At 41.1% G+C, this 13,482-nt stretch overlaps 1 protein-coding gene across 1 annotated transcript in view; it reads left to right on the top strand.

Moving 5' to 3' along the window:
* The first annotated feature begins 511 nt into the window (after positions 1-511).
* Positions 512-13,482, top strand: part of RGS17 (regulator of G protein signaling 17) — a 77,539-nt gene continuing 64,568 nt past the window's right edge. The window contains exon 1 of the mRNA XM_026085793.1: positions 512-598. The gene's annotated coding sequence lies outside the window, so the exon portion shown is untranslated. The remainder of the gene's footprint in view (positions 599-13,482) is intronic.

Raw genomic sequence — 13,482 nt, 5'->3', positions numbered from 1 at the left:
TACCAATGTGGGGAGAAAAAAAAAAAAAAAAAAAAAGGCAGGAACCCAGCACAGCTAGCGTTTCACTTTTCACCATCGAGGCGGTTTCCTCCCTGCCATAACACATTTCCAGGCCAAGCGCAGGGGCGCCCGCCGCCACAGCCCCGCGCGAAGGGGCCCCTCGGGGGGTCTCCCCAGCCCCCGGCCCGGCAGAGCCCGCCCGCTCCCCCCGCGGAGGAGGTCGTGGTGCCCGGGGACCTCCCCCGGGGCCGGCGGCTGAGCCCGGCGGAGCATCCCCGCCGCCGCTGCCGCTGCCTCTGCCTCTGCCGGGCGCTCCTCGGGCGGCCGCGCCGCGCCGTGACTCACCCGCCGGGGCCAAGCGGGGAAACTCCCGCTGCCGCCGGGCTCCGGCGCCGGTGGCAGAGCGCATGTGCGCTCGCTGCCTCTCCTCGCCTCTCCTCGCCTCTCCTCTCCTCGCATCCCTCCCTCCCTCCCTCTCTCTCCCTGCCGGCTGGGTGCTGAAGTTGGGCGGATGGCAGCAAACCAGCTCCGCTAGGGACGAGCTGCACAAGCCTTTCCCCGGGATCGCTCAGTGCCAAGTATACACAGCCAGGCGGGGGTGGGTAAGGCAGTCCGTTTTTATTTAAGCCTGAACCTTGTTAAATGGCATCAAAATGTCTGCTTTATACCGATGCATGGAGTGAAAAAAGGGGGGAGGGGGAGGAAGAGGAAGAGGAGGGAGGTGGGAGAGAGGATGGATGGAGGGCGGTGGAGAGTGCGACTGAAAATGCACTCACCGAAGGGACCGTCTGTGTGTCAGTGTGTGTGTGTGTGTGTGTGTGCAACAACGGGCGGCCGCGGCGGCTGCGGCGCCGAGGCTGCAAGGTGGAGTGTGTGTGTGTGTGTGTGTGTGCGCGCGCGCGCCCGCCCGCACTCGTCGCTCCGCGCCCGCGGTGCACAAAGGGGTGGGAGAGGGGCCCCGCCGCCCCGGCCCCGGGCGATACCGGCCCGGGCGATGCCGCCGCGCATCCGCCGYGCCGGGCGCCGCTGCCCAGGGCGGGAGGGCCGGGGGGAGGGACCGGGCCGCCCCCGGGGAAGCCGAGGTGCATGGGCTGGCGGTGTGACAGCCGCCGGCTTGCAGACGAGGCAGGGCTCCTCCTGCCTCTCGACCTTCCCCTCTTCCTCCTTACAACGCCGGGCCACTTGCGGGGGGGTTGTTATTATTATTGTTGTTATTATTATTATTAATTATTATTTTAATCCGAGGAGCCAGAGGAAGGTGAGGGCGAACAAGCGAGTCTTTGCTCTCAGATGAAGAGTTGCCTTCCCCTCTGTCTTTCCCCTCCTCAGCCCCCTTCCCCAGCTGCCCCCACCCGGGGCCGGGCCGGGAGCCCTCCGCCGGGCGGGCCGAGGGGAGGCGGCGGCGGGGCCGCTGCCCGGGGGCTGCCGCTTCCCCGGGGGCGGCGGGGAGCGGCCGCGCCCCTCCCCGGCCCCCCCCCCCCCCGCCCCTCTGCGGCACCGCTGGGGCGCTGGGACGAGGCAGCGTCCTCCCCCCCCGCCTCCTTCCCGCCCCTTCCCTGGAAATGTCGGCGGGATGCGGGCGGGGAGGCAGGGCGGCGGCGGGAGCAGGTGCCGGCGCGGACGGCGGGGCAGCGACTGCTCCCGGCCCGGCCCGGCCCGCTTCGCCACCGCCGGCCCCGGCCCCGGCCCCGGGCAGGACGGGCCACGCAGCCGGCACCGGCCGCAGCAGCCGGGGGCTTCCCCGCGCCCTGGGAAACACCAGCTGTTGCTGTGCCCGGGCTGCGGGGGGGAGCTGCAATCCTTCCCAGCCTCTGCCATCCACGATATGCTTTTCCAGAGGTTCCTTACCTCTCCTTGGGATAAAAACCACTGGCAATCGAGGAAGGCTGAGGCTGTCTAGCTTGCTTAACTGTCAACTTATTGTCAACCCTATATTGCACCGTTCTCTGCATACTGCACTACCTTTTCCTGTTTATTTATAAGGAAACCTTCACTGCACTGTTAGGCTTAGAACTGGCAGAGGTAAGATCTGAGATTTTTGGTATTTGGTTTCCTCATTTTCATATCTGGATTTTCACCAACGTGTGTCATAGGTTTGCGGCCAGATGCTTTTGCAAAATGGATGAAATCTCAAATAGCCTGCTAGGTAAATGTAAGTTACATGTCATCTTGCAATAGTATTATGGGTAACAGGTGATAAATAGCTTTCTACAAATGTAATATACATGCATCACAAATCTGCGGAGTTTTGTAAAGGAAGTTAATTCTTATTCACATCAGTGGATGTTAGTGTCATCATTCTTACATAAATCACTCAGGACTTTGCTGTGGCACAAGCCATTTAGGCAAGCAGATTATTTAACCTTTATAAAGAAATAGTGTTATACACTGTTATCCCTGTTACCAAGATCTTTTTTATTTAATTCCAAATTCAAAATAAGCAAAGGCCTCCTAAAAAGGTATACCTGCCCCACCCCAAAAAGTTTACAGCCTAAGAAGTGAAGGCCATGGTAAGCATAAATATTTAGCTCTCTAAAATCTGTGAGAGTTAGATATTTAAATGCCTTTCTCAATCAGGGCTTTAGATCCTTCTAAGTAGACAAAATAGGAACATAATTTGATTAAAAGCATAAGATCAAAAGAATTGCTATAGTGAGTTGGACATCTAGTTCAATATCCTGTCTCTGACCATAGTCATTAGCAGATGCTGAAGGGGAAAAAAAAAACATAAGAAGTGGAATTTGTATACAATGATCCTTTCCTGGTATATCCTTTCAAGTTCCAACAATCAGTAGTACAGGGATTTCTTAAACTGGGGATTGCCTCCAGAACATCGTATTTAGTAAGCTATTGTATTTCTCTACTCCCTTTTTTTCACCCATTTATACTTTGGTCTCAACATCATTCTGTGGCAGTGAGCGCCACAATTTAATTATGAGCTGTGTGAAAAAGTACTTCCTTTTGTTTGCTATGAACCTGCTGCCTCATAATTTCATTCAGTGCTCCTTAGCTCTTGTATGTGACAAGGAGTGCATACTGTGTTTGTACAAGGTGCTAGCCTGGCATCAGTGTCCTCTCACACGGGAGCAGGTACAGCACTGGAAGTTCAAGTCCCTTTATTATATCTAACACTGAGTTAGGAGGTCTGCCTAGGGGTGTAGAAGCCAATGCCCTTGGTCTATACGTTGAAAATTACAGATAAGAATAGTGTGTGGGAGAGTTGTTATGCAACATGGACATCTGTGCACAAAGAATTGCCCTGAACCCATGAACTCATTTCAAAAAGGCTACTGAAAAGCTGTCTGGTGAAAATTAACTCCCTGCACTATTGATTTGAATCAAAATCTGACTGACCACCTAGTGAAAAATTCCCTATCCTAATCCACTTCTCTACTACACTGAAAAGAAGATGAAAGGTCTTATTCTTGAACTGCAATTTTTCATTTTCAGGAAGTATACTAAATACAAAATACAAGCTACATGTGAAGGGAGGTCTATCTATGAACTGTGCACATTTGAATTAGCATCACTTCTAATTGCTCTGTGTTAGGGTTCATTTTAAGGAATGTGCATGCTGAACAATGTGCATAGTTTCAAAAGTTAAGTGTAAATTTCCCACAACATCTAAATGATTTTGAAGGGCTTGTGACACAAATCCTCCCCAAGAGTAGTGCTGAATTGGAATCATACTTGAGGAGCACAAGTATTGATCAGACTAATATCGCAGAAGTCTTTCCCAATCTTACCAGTAGCCCTGCTTTAATTTCTTCATAAGAACAATAAAGGAACAAGAGACCAGAGAACTATAAATGCATGGACAGGACCTAAAGACCCAGAAGTTCTCACAGTTGGAAATCAGCAGCAAACACAACTTGAAACAACACAGTTCTCCACAGCAAAACGTGGGCAAGTGGAGAACAGCAGAAACTCAGCAGAGTTGAGAAACCCTTCACAAAAAATAAAATACTCAGAAAATAAATAAATTACATTAAAAAAAAAAAACACTCAGATGCTGGAATTCTCATCTTCCAAAAGACTAAAAGAAGAAGAGACTGAGTGGCATCATTATTAAGACAGGATAGAAAGGATGTCAGCCAGTCTCAGACTTAAGCCAGTCTCAAAACTCATTAAACGTGAGGATGGCTTGCCACCTATAAATGGCATATATATATATATACTTTTATAAGCTTTGTTTCAATTACAATACATTAGCTTGAAGAAATTCTATAATCCTAGCACCTTTTAAATAAAATTAGACTCTTTCTACTCCTATAGTGAATGAATGAAACCACTTTATCACTTGTTTGCTGCATGCCTGCCTTTAAATATGAAACATACAGAGATTCTTAGGAATACTCTAAAAGTGTGCTGAGTGAAACAATATTAGCTTTTATAGAGATTTTTATCACAGTTGCATTACAGCTTTCCACATCATGACTCCATAGTTAAAGTATGGATTTATTTTGCACTTGTACCAAGGACTCAACCTCAGCTTTTTTAATGAAAAATATATCCTCACCTTACTTGTAGTGCTTACTCTGTGAATACAGAATGAGTTTTCTATGAGCTTATAAATTCATATGCTAATTAGCTTGAGTTCAAACTGGTTAAAAACTAAATCATTCAAGAAATTCAGCATTTCTATTGACCTATTGTTTGTCCTGAATAGTCTTAATAATGAAATAACACAGTCAAACTTTCCATAGTGTTAATTAATTAAAAGCCTGTGTGCAGAGTATAAAAAAATGAATTTATTAAGTTGTAATTAAGCTCATCTATGCATGGTTATAGCTAATGGCTATAACTATACAGGCTGTAAATAGGCTTGTGTCAGTAGCTTTGATGACTCTTGGGGGGGTCCTGCAACTCTGAGGGAACTCAGCTTATCATCGCGACAACTCTGCAGGAGTTGGCTACAGCAAGTCTGTGATATGAGGGGCTGGACGCATGTGTCACTCCATTTCACTGGCAGATTAACTGATTCAGAAATCTCCTTTCTGCAGAGATTTTGTGCCTCTACCCTAAGTCAGAAGGTTTCCTCTGGCACTGCTGCTGTCTCTAATACGCACAAAGAAAGCATCCATGCAGTATAACTGAGACAGGAACTGATGGAAACATTTAAACCACAGAAACATGAACTCAGCGTCTACACCCTTCCTCCTGCCCAGGCACCATGTAAATGTGGGTTTAAGCTAAATGTAGGTCCTCTAAACCAAAGTAGGGACTAGATTCACTAGCGTGCTTTAGCTGCTTTGCACTGTTCTGGCAATGCAAACCAGATGTAAACCCAATTTAAATGGCTGGTGTGCTTTGAATAATTTGTGCTGTTCTGACATACTGATAAATCTGTGCTTAAAATAAATTTAAAAAAAAAGAAAAAAACAAAGTAGTGCAAACTGATTTAAGATTGATTGTATCATATCTTCTTTTAAGTTTTAAGTGATATCCTTGTCTTTGGGTTCCTTGTTTATAAAACATAAATGAAATGCTTCATACCTTTCACACAACCAAAATTTTCATATATTATTTTGTAAGCAAATGGCAATAAGCTCATAGAAATCAGTAAATTTCTAGACAAAATGAACATTGGGAATTACAGGCAGGGATGTGGAACAGAAATAAATGAGTAATAAAATCGTATGGGGCTCCTCCTTAAGCCAAGTGTTACAAGTTACAGATTATATTTAAAGACACTCAAACATCTTAAACACTGTGTCTGCACTGGGTAATCCATCTCCATGCAGAAATACCCCAAAATCTAGCCTAGTTCTGTTAGTGAGAAAGGGAGTAAATTAGTGAGTGCTGCATTAACACACCTATGCAAGCTAGGCAGCTTCTGCTACCAAAGCAGCTTCATTTAAAGCTAGCTTGGGTATTTTCTTCAGTGATGCCAGCCCTGTGCCTACTGAAATATGAGACAGAAATCACAAGCCGGACCACTCTGTATAGCCCTAACTCTATTTGTATTGCCCAGCAGAGAGTATACCAGAGAAACTACTGCCTTTAAAGGGAGACTGTCACTCTATTGTTGCTCACTGCTATAAAATGCAACTGAATATGCCACCTTTCTCTGTAAGTTTATTTAAGTGCAATTTCAAGCAAGACTTGCTCTTATAAGACTTATTCTGTTTTAGGAAGATTGAATATTGTTTAAGCTGTTTTGCTATGGTGTACTTTTCTATGCTGTGGTATGCTGTTATATTATGAAATCCTTGTCTTTGGTGGAAATAATGATAATAATAAAAATGAAGTACAGGACAGAAGGAGCTTGGTTAGTGCTGCACTGTAAATAGCTCTAGCCTATGGTCTAACAATGTCTTCTTCCCTTATCATCAACTCATGTCAGTTACAGTAAAATAATACTGTAAGTTCAAAGATAAAGCAATTAAACCACAGGAATCATGGATGAAGGCTGTCACGGTGTCCTTAGCACAACACTTTTATACCTATTGCAGTTCAGAGAGCTTTCAGATGAGAGATCTCAAAACCCAGAGCACTGCAAGAAGCAGTCTGTTCTACCATCCCTAGACACACGGCAGCTTAAGGCAAGGAGCTGAAGGAAGTCCTTAGGTTTCTCGCAGTATCATTCGCCAGCTAGTATCACAATACACACTGATCTCCTAAAAGCCTTAATTAGAGAAAAATGTATAATAAATTGTTAATAGCATGGTTACTACTTATCATTTATGTGATGAAAGGAACTTTCTGAAATCAGGAATTGCTTATCTGATCCACCTTATTACCAAAGCATTGCAGGCAGGACTCAGTCTCCAATAGCCGTATTACACCAGACCTTCGAGTGGTGTAGATGTTGCTTTGTCAGTTGTTTGCGTCAGATGAAAATCAAGAACAGTGAGTAATAACTTCCTTTACAAGTAGCCCTATTTTAATTAATGTAGGTGGGAAGTGTGGTCCTAATTACTCAGCGTCCAAAAGGTAGTTGTATTTCCAAGTCTTAATGTTTTTAGAAATGGCAAAATCCTAAAACATTGATCAGATACTTTCATAGCTTTCACAATGGGCTTGGGAAGAGAGGAGTGAGATGCGCAAGCTACTTTTTATCATTCAAGTAAAATGATTTAAAAATATAACCACAAACTATTTTCATGCTTATCTCTAAACTGTTGGAATGCAGTTGTGATAATGATCTGATAATCTAACTGATATAGCTTGATACATCTGATAATCTGGTAACAGGAATCTAATTTTTTAACATTTTTCCCTTTGTTATATGTGTTCAAAAATTTTACAAACACTTATTGAACCTCACAACATAAAAAAAAAAAAAGTCGTCTTAGCTGTTTGATAAGCATCATGCTGACCAGAATAGACAAAGCTGTTTTCAAATCCTATGTCTGATTATTTTATATGTAAACCAAGTCACAGAGATACCATAAAAAGTCAAATATGTATTCTGTGTGGTGAGGATCTTGAAAAGGATAGGGGGAACACCTCCACCTAGGGAATGCAGAAACTTCTCAAATGCAGGAGCTATGAAAATGGCAGCTTAGAGCTGACAACTCATGTATGACTGGGCATTGGTCAGTGATTCAGTATACAATGATTTACTGTACAGAAATCTGTTTATGGGATTTGTCCTGAGGTCTGCTCCAAACATATGTCTACACTACCAGTCACAGTGTACTGCAGAGATATCTGACATAGGCTGAGTACTGGAAGCAATCTAGTTAAAGCAGCACTGAACCCTGTGCAAGATGGTGACCCTATTTTACCTCTGCTATCTGTATGACATCTTGCATCCTGCAAGGACTACCCAGGAGCTGATCAAGCCACTCCTCAACTCTTTTTTTTTCTTTTTTTTTTAAGCTAAATGGCTCCTGAGGGCATTTACAATGAGGTATGTTTCATACTCCTTCAACCATTGTCTTAGCTCTTCTTAAACCTGCTTCAATTGATCAATATCCTTCTTTATCTGAGGACATCACAACTGCATTTCAACAGCAGTCAGTAAAAAATACAAAGGTAGCATAACTTTTATATGCCTGCTTTAAATTTTCAGTTTTATATAGCCAAGGCAGTACACCTCTTGGCTGCAGGATTGCACTGAGCACTTCTTTTATTTGCCATGACTCTTAGTTCTTTTTAGATTCCCAGGTTATGTTTCTGTAAAATAACAAAATCCTGGCCCTATAACTTGATCATCTACATATTAAATTGTTAGAATGGTCCCAAACCTGACTGGGAACTTAGCCTAGTCCAGGGACTATTACCAATAAGCTGTTTGCATGAGGCTGTCCTGTTATGCAGCTCAGATGAGACTAATTATACGAATATAGCTAAACTGGCCAGTTGGCCTCAGAGCCAAGTCATGGAATTGCTTAGTTTACCTATATACATACATCTTTTCCCAGGATATAGTTTCCAGCTTTTGACTTTGGCTTGCATTCTTTCTTCCTAGACATATGATTTTAGGTTTAACCAAATCCATGTAAATCCAAATCCAAAGTAAATCCATGTTTGCTGTACCTTATTTAGCAATGGATCCAGATCACCTTAAGTCAGTGATTTTTCCTCTTTAGCTTATATTGTTCCCTCAATATTTGCCTACTTCAGACGTTAGCATTAGTGATTTTTATAGTTTCTTCTATATGGTTTCTTTATTCACTCATAGTAGAGCAGAAGGTTATCAAGGTGTCTAGAAGAACATATTCCTGTATGAACCAGATAGATAGAAACATACCTGCTTAATAACTAGTCCTCATTTGTAATTGCAGACCAGGATTTGTCAGTTTTCCATGTATTTAATGTTTACCACATTGATTTCTTATCAGGCTCATTTACAAACAAAATGTTGCATGTACTAACAGAAATTGAAGTATTTATATTCACAATGTCACTTTTAGCCATCAAACTGTTAATCTTGTATAAAATATAATATAAATACATCTCATATAGGTCTAAAATATATCTAGTTTTAAAAGTTCTATTTACCATAACTCATACTGAATGGCTTTAATTATATTGCCTTCCTTGAAGTCTTTCATATGTTTATTGTTACTAATATCCTTTTACATCTGTGGGATACAGTGGGTATGGTTTTATGTTGTGTTCATTTCTTTCATACAAAACAGGAGGTAGAACTGTTCAAGCACATTAAGCAAGAAAGTGTAAAGTTTAGGAAAGGAGAGTGGCTTATATCCTATGTGTATGATACAATAGGAAAAATATACTTTGCGTGACTTTGCTTCTACTGAGCATTTTTCTTGGCCAGGCATTTAATGGTATGATAAATGCTGTGACCTCTTTTCATACTATGTTTAAAAGCAGATGACATTTCAGGAGCTTTTAAGAAAATCATGAATCCAGAAAGCCATCAGTAAAAAAGGAAAGGTACTATCCTTCATATTATTATCTTGAGGATTTAGTAAATACTGAGAACAAACATCAAACAAATTATGAAAAGTCAATTCTTTTTATTACTGTTTTTCCAGATTTTTTTTCTGGGTTTCAATTCTAACAGGTTTTTTAAGATAATTGTCCCATCATACCACCTTTTCTACAAGTTCACTTTTCAAACAACAGCAGCACCTCTGCATGCTGGAACATAGTAAACAATTTACAGCAAAGAAAATTCAGATACATATTAATAAAGTGATTTTCCAGGATCACACAGTAAAATAGTGGCAGATCCAGAAATAGACTATAAAGAGCGAAAATCGAAGGGCCAAAATTTAACATCCGAGAGAGCTTAACATGCAGAAAATCTACACGCCAAAATGGGATTTTGCAGTTGAATAAGTCAGTCTTTCTGATCACATATTCTTAGACACTCTGAAAATGACCAGAACAAAGCCCATGCATTTCCACCCAACATATTTACACTGTGCCCTTGAATATGTAGCCTGTATATCAGTATGATATATGAAAAAGCAAAGAGCAAGAGACTTCAAAAATATGATGGCTCTGATAACTGAGCAATGTGGCCCTAAGTCTTACAAATTAGGAAGAGTGAATGAAAATATATATTAGACAATCTAATACTTTTTGCATATATCTCATGACATTCATCTCATCTTAGATCAGTTCTTTGAAAAATTTGGAGGTTTTTTGTGATTCATTAAGCCATTGCCTATAGATTTGTCTTCTTCTTATGAGATAACTCCAATACAGTTAAAGTCAGTCAAATAACACCTGTCTTAGCTTTAGCAAATTAAGCATAAAATAATTTTATGCACATTTCTTTTGACTTTATTGCCAGTTTTTGTGATAGAACATCCTATGAAACATCCTTTTACCCTTTATAATTATAATACACACAACAAAATGTGTTTACAGATAGTGATAGGGGAGTGGACTAACTAGTCAACTCTTGCCAGTTTCTGCTGTTGAATATAACATACCTATTCTAACCCAAGATTTGAATCTTAACAACACTATAGATTCTTAGGCTTATCTAATGTTGGTCTAGGGGAGATACTTTAATCAGTCTATATCAGCATATATTTTATATATGCTAATATATATTTACTTATAATTCGTTCAGCCGAGGATACTTTGTTAATTGCCTTGTGTTTACCACAGTGGCAGAACACATGCATGAGCTGTGGCATATGTTTACTACCAGTCTACTGCTCTAATATATCTGCCCTGAAGTATGCTGACAGCCCAAGTAAATACAAGGTAGTTTACTCCTTAGTGAAAAGAAAGTTACTTCACGTCCCTTTAATGATGGAGGGAAAAGGTCTTTCTGAATTCAAGTAAATATGATCTAAAAGAACTTTAATGTAAGGAAACTAAATTTATCCGGAAGTGTACTATATTACAGACCCATCTATAGTGGGAATTCAGTTGGTTTAAGGTTCATAAAGTTTCATAAGAGTCCAAATAATTCAATTGCTATTAAAGTATAAGGCATTTTTCCATTAACTCCAATGGACTTCTATGGCAGAAACTATTCTTACATGCAACGTTGGCCATCAGTTGTATTTCAAACATGTAGAATAGCAAGACCTCTATTTAGGTTCTGATAAGTAGAAACTATACTGCTGGACAGCAGCAAAGTGGTTGAATGCGAGAGGCACCCTGAACTCCTTTGACTGCACCCAACTCTGTGAGATACTGATGGGAATACCTGAAGACAGTATTTTATGTTTTAAAACTAAGCTGAGTAATATTCATACAGCAGACTTTCTTTCTGTGTTAAACCCCAAGCCATCTAGGTGAGAGACTGTTTTAAATTGTGCTACAGTCCTATCCTCTAAGGTACAGAGTGTATCCAGCAGGGAGCCAAGCAAATCAATTGCTATTGAACCAGTCTGGCAGAATGCCCTCAGCAGCTCTCTGGATTGGACTGCTTTTTATTATTATGGCCAATTCCAGCAGGTGGTTTAGGAGTAGTTTTAGGAACACTGGAAAATAAGAACGTGGATGGGAAGGAACACCATGCCTAATTGAATCCAAATCCCCTGCTGTTTCTAAAAAACAGTTCTTACCTTTCCTTCCTTTTCTGTACCAAGTTAATATCAAAAGCAAGTAAGTTTTTACCTCTATTCTTATTCAAAGGCTGTTCCAGAGCTCCTGTTGAAAGCCTTTTTCTCGTTTCCAGACAAATTTATTCAAAGAAAGCTTCTTCCCAATTTGTTCCTGTGCAATCATCCATCTTAAATCAGTCTTTTCCCGTTCCATTTGTCCACCTGACACACTCATCTCCCTCTCCTTTAAATATTGATTGCAATAATGCTCCTCAGATCAAACAGACCTCAGAAGATGGAGGGAACTCTCAGAAAGTAAAATCTTCATATCTTGTGGAGAAAGAGGGCTCAAATGCCATGGCAACAGCACTCCTTCCGATCATGAAAACCCTCCCCCAACCCTTACTCCTCATAACTTAAGCCATGGAGCTCTCTGTAGTAGGAATGTAATAGGCTGTGTGACTATTGCATCAATGTCTTCTCACTCCCACTTGTGTAAGGGGGATCCCATTCTAAGGAGTATTCAAAGTACAGCTAACACCTAAAGAAATCTTAGAAGTGTGCTGCTTGATTTTCAGTGCTATGACTCAGTGCAGTCCATACTGTGAATAGTGGCACCAAACCACATGAGATGATGTGTGTAAGAGAAGACTCACCTATATAAATTTCTGCAGTCTGGACCTAACTGAAAGCCATATCCTGGCATTTATTTGTAATGATGTTGCACCTTATCCTGTGGATGAGGCAGCTGATGATGATACCACTATTAATGTGAACAAGTGACTAGTTGCCAGAAGAAAAGGTGGTAAGGGCTGACCAATAACTGCTTCCATCCCATGTTAAACAATGTGAAAGAAAAAGGAAGACATGCCATGTGTCATAGTAGTTAGAAAAGACACAAAATTACATTAACTTCTGTATGCATTTTCCCTACCTTGAATGTAAAACAATAATTTTCTGAAAATTAAAATGAAAATAAGCAAGAAATAAAAAGAAAAAATGAGAAAATATAGATATAATACATTCCTCAGAAAAAACACACATTTTTAATTAGTCTTTAAAATGTACTTAACCTAGCAAAGCTCTGCTGACTTCACGTAACTTTAATAGATGTAATTTATTTAAAAGTCAATAGAGTTGTTTTTGGAGTTATTTCAAATCTAATAAAGGAAGCAACTAAACAAGATCTCACTAATTTAATAGCAAAAGTTCTGGTATAATAGAATTCTATATTGCTCTCCCAACAGAAACCAAATTTATTCTTGGTTACTACTAGTTTTGTAGGGGCCTAAAATTTTCTTTTTTTTTTCCTCAATCACCAAGATATCATTTCTATGTTAATCTGGATACATGAAAAGCTTCAGCATCAGTGTAATTTCTCTTCTCAGACAAAATGACTCCTTCAGCAAACTCTTCCGTAAGTTACTCATAAGCCCTTTCTAACTATGCATCATGTGCATCGCAGTCGTGGCATCTTGTAGATCTAGATAAATAAACAAAATATGAAGGTAGACAAGTATATATTGGCCTAGAAGAACAGGGTTCCAACAACTGTGTGGTGCAAATGCTTTAGTTCACCTGCATGGGATTGCACAGGACAAAAAAAAATGTTGTCCACTTTGATTTGTTGCTGCATGAGTCACCTTCAAAGGAAAAGTCAAATCACAAGAGAAAATTAAACAGTTGTCAAGCAAATTAAGAATGTGGGCCATTTGCATGAATTAGCAGATGACTACTCTTAGAGTTCAATTCTGTTATGGTATTGCTGACCCACTTGCAGACTTGAACAAGAACAGATCATGCTGCTCTTTGAGGGTTTCATTCTCATCTCTAAAAGTGGTCTTTACATCCAAGTAAAGAACAGGTTCCAACTGACAATAATTACCTCATACCCCTTATTCTGCTTGCCATTCTGCTATTTCTAGCCATGACCATGCACGACCCTATCTCAAGGCAGGGACCTCAGCAGGAAACAAAATTTGGCTGGGCCCAAACTTAGTTTATGAACAATGACAACATCTGATAGGATTAGCAGGCAGCAACTCTCCCA

Source organism: Apteryx rowi, unplaced genomic scaffold, assembly GCF_003343035.1.
Source record: "Apteryx rowi isolate R43461 unplaced genomic scaffold, aptRow1 scaffold_674, whole genome shotgun sequence".
Lineage (NCBI taxonomy): Eukaryota > Metazoa > Chordata > Aves > Apterygiformes > Apterygidae > Apteryx > Apteryx rowi.
The sequence above is the reverse complement of the archived record's forward strand: the minus strand, read 5'-3'. Positions and strand labels throughout refer to the sequence as shown.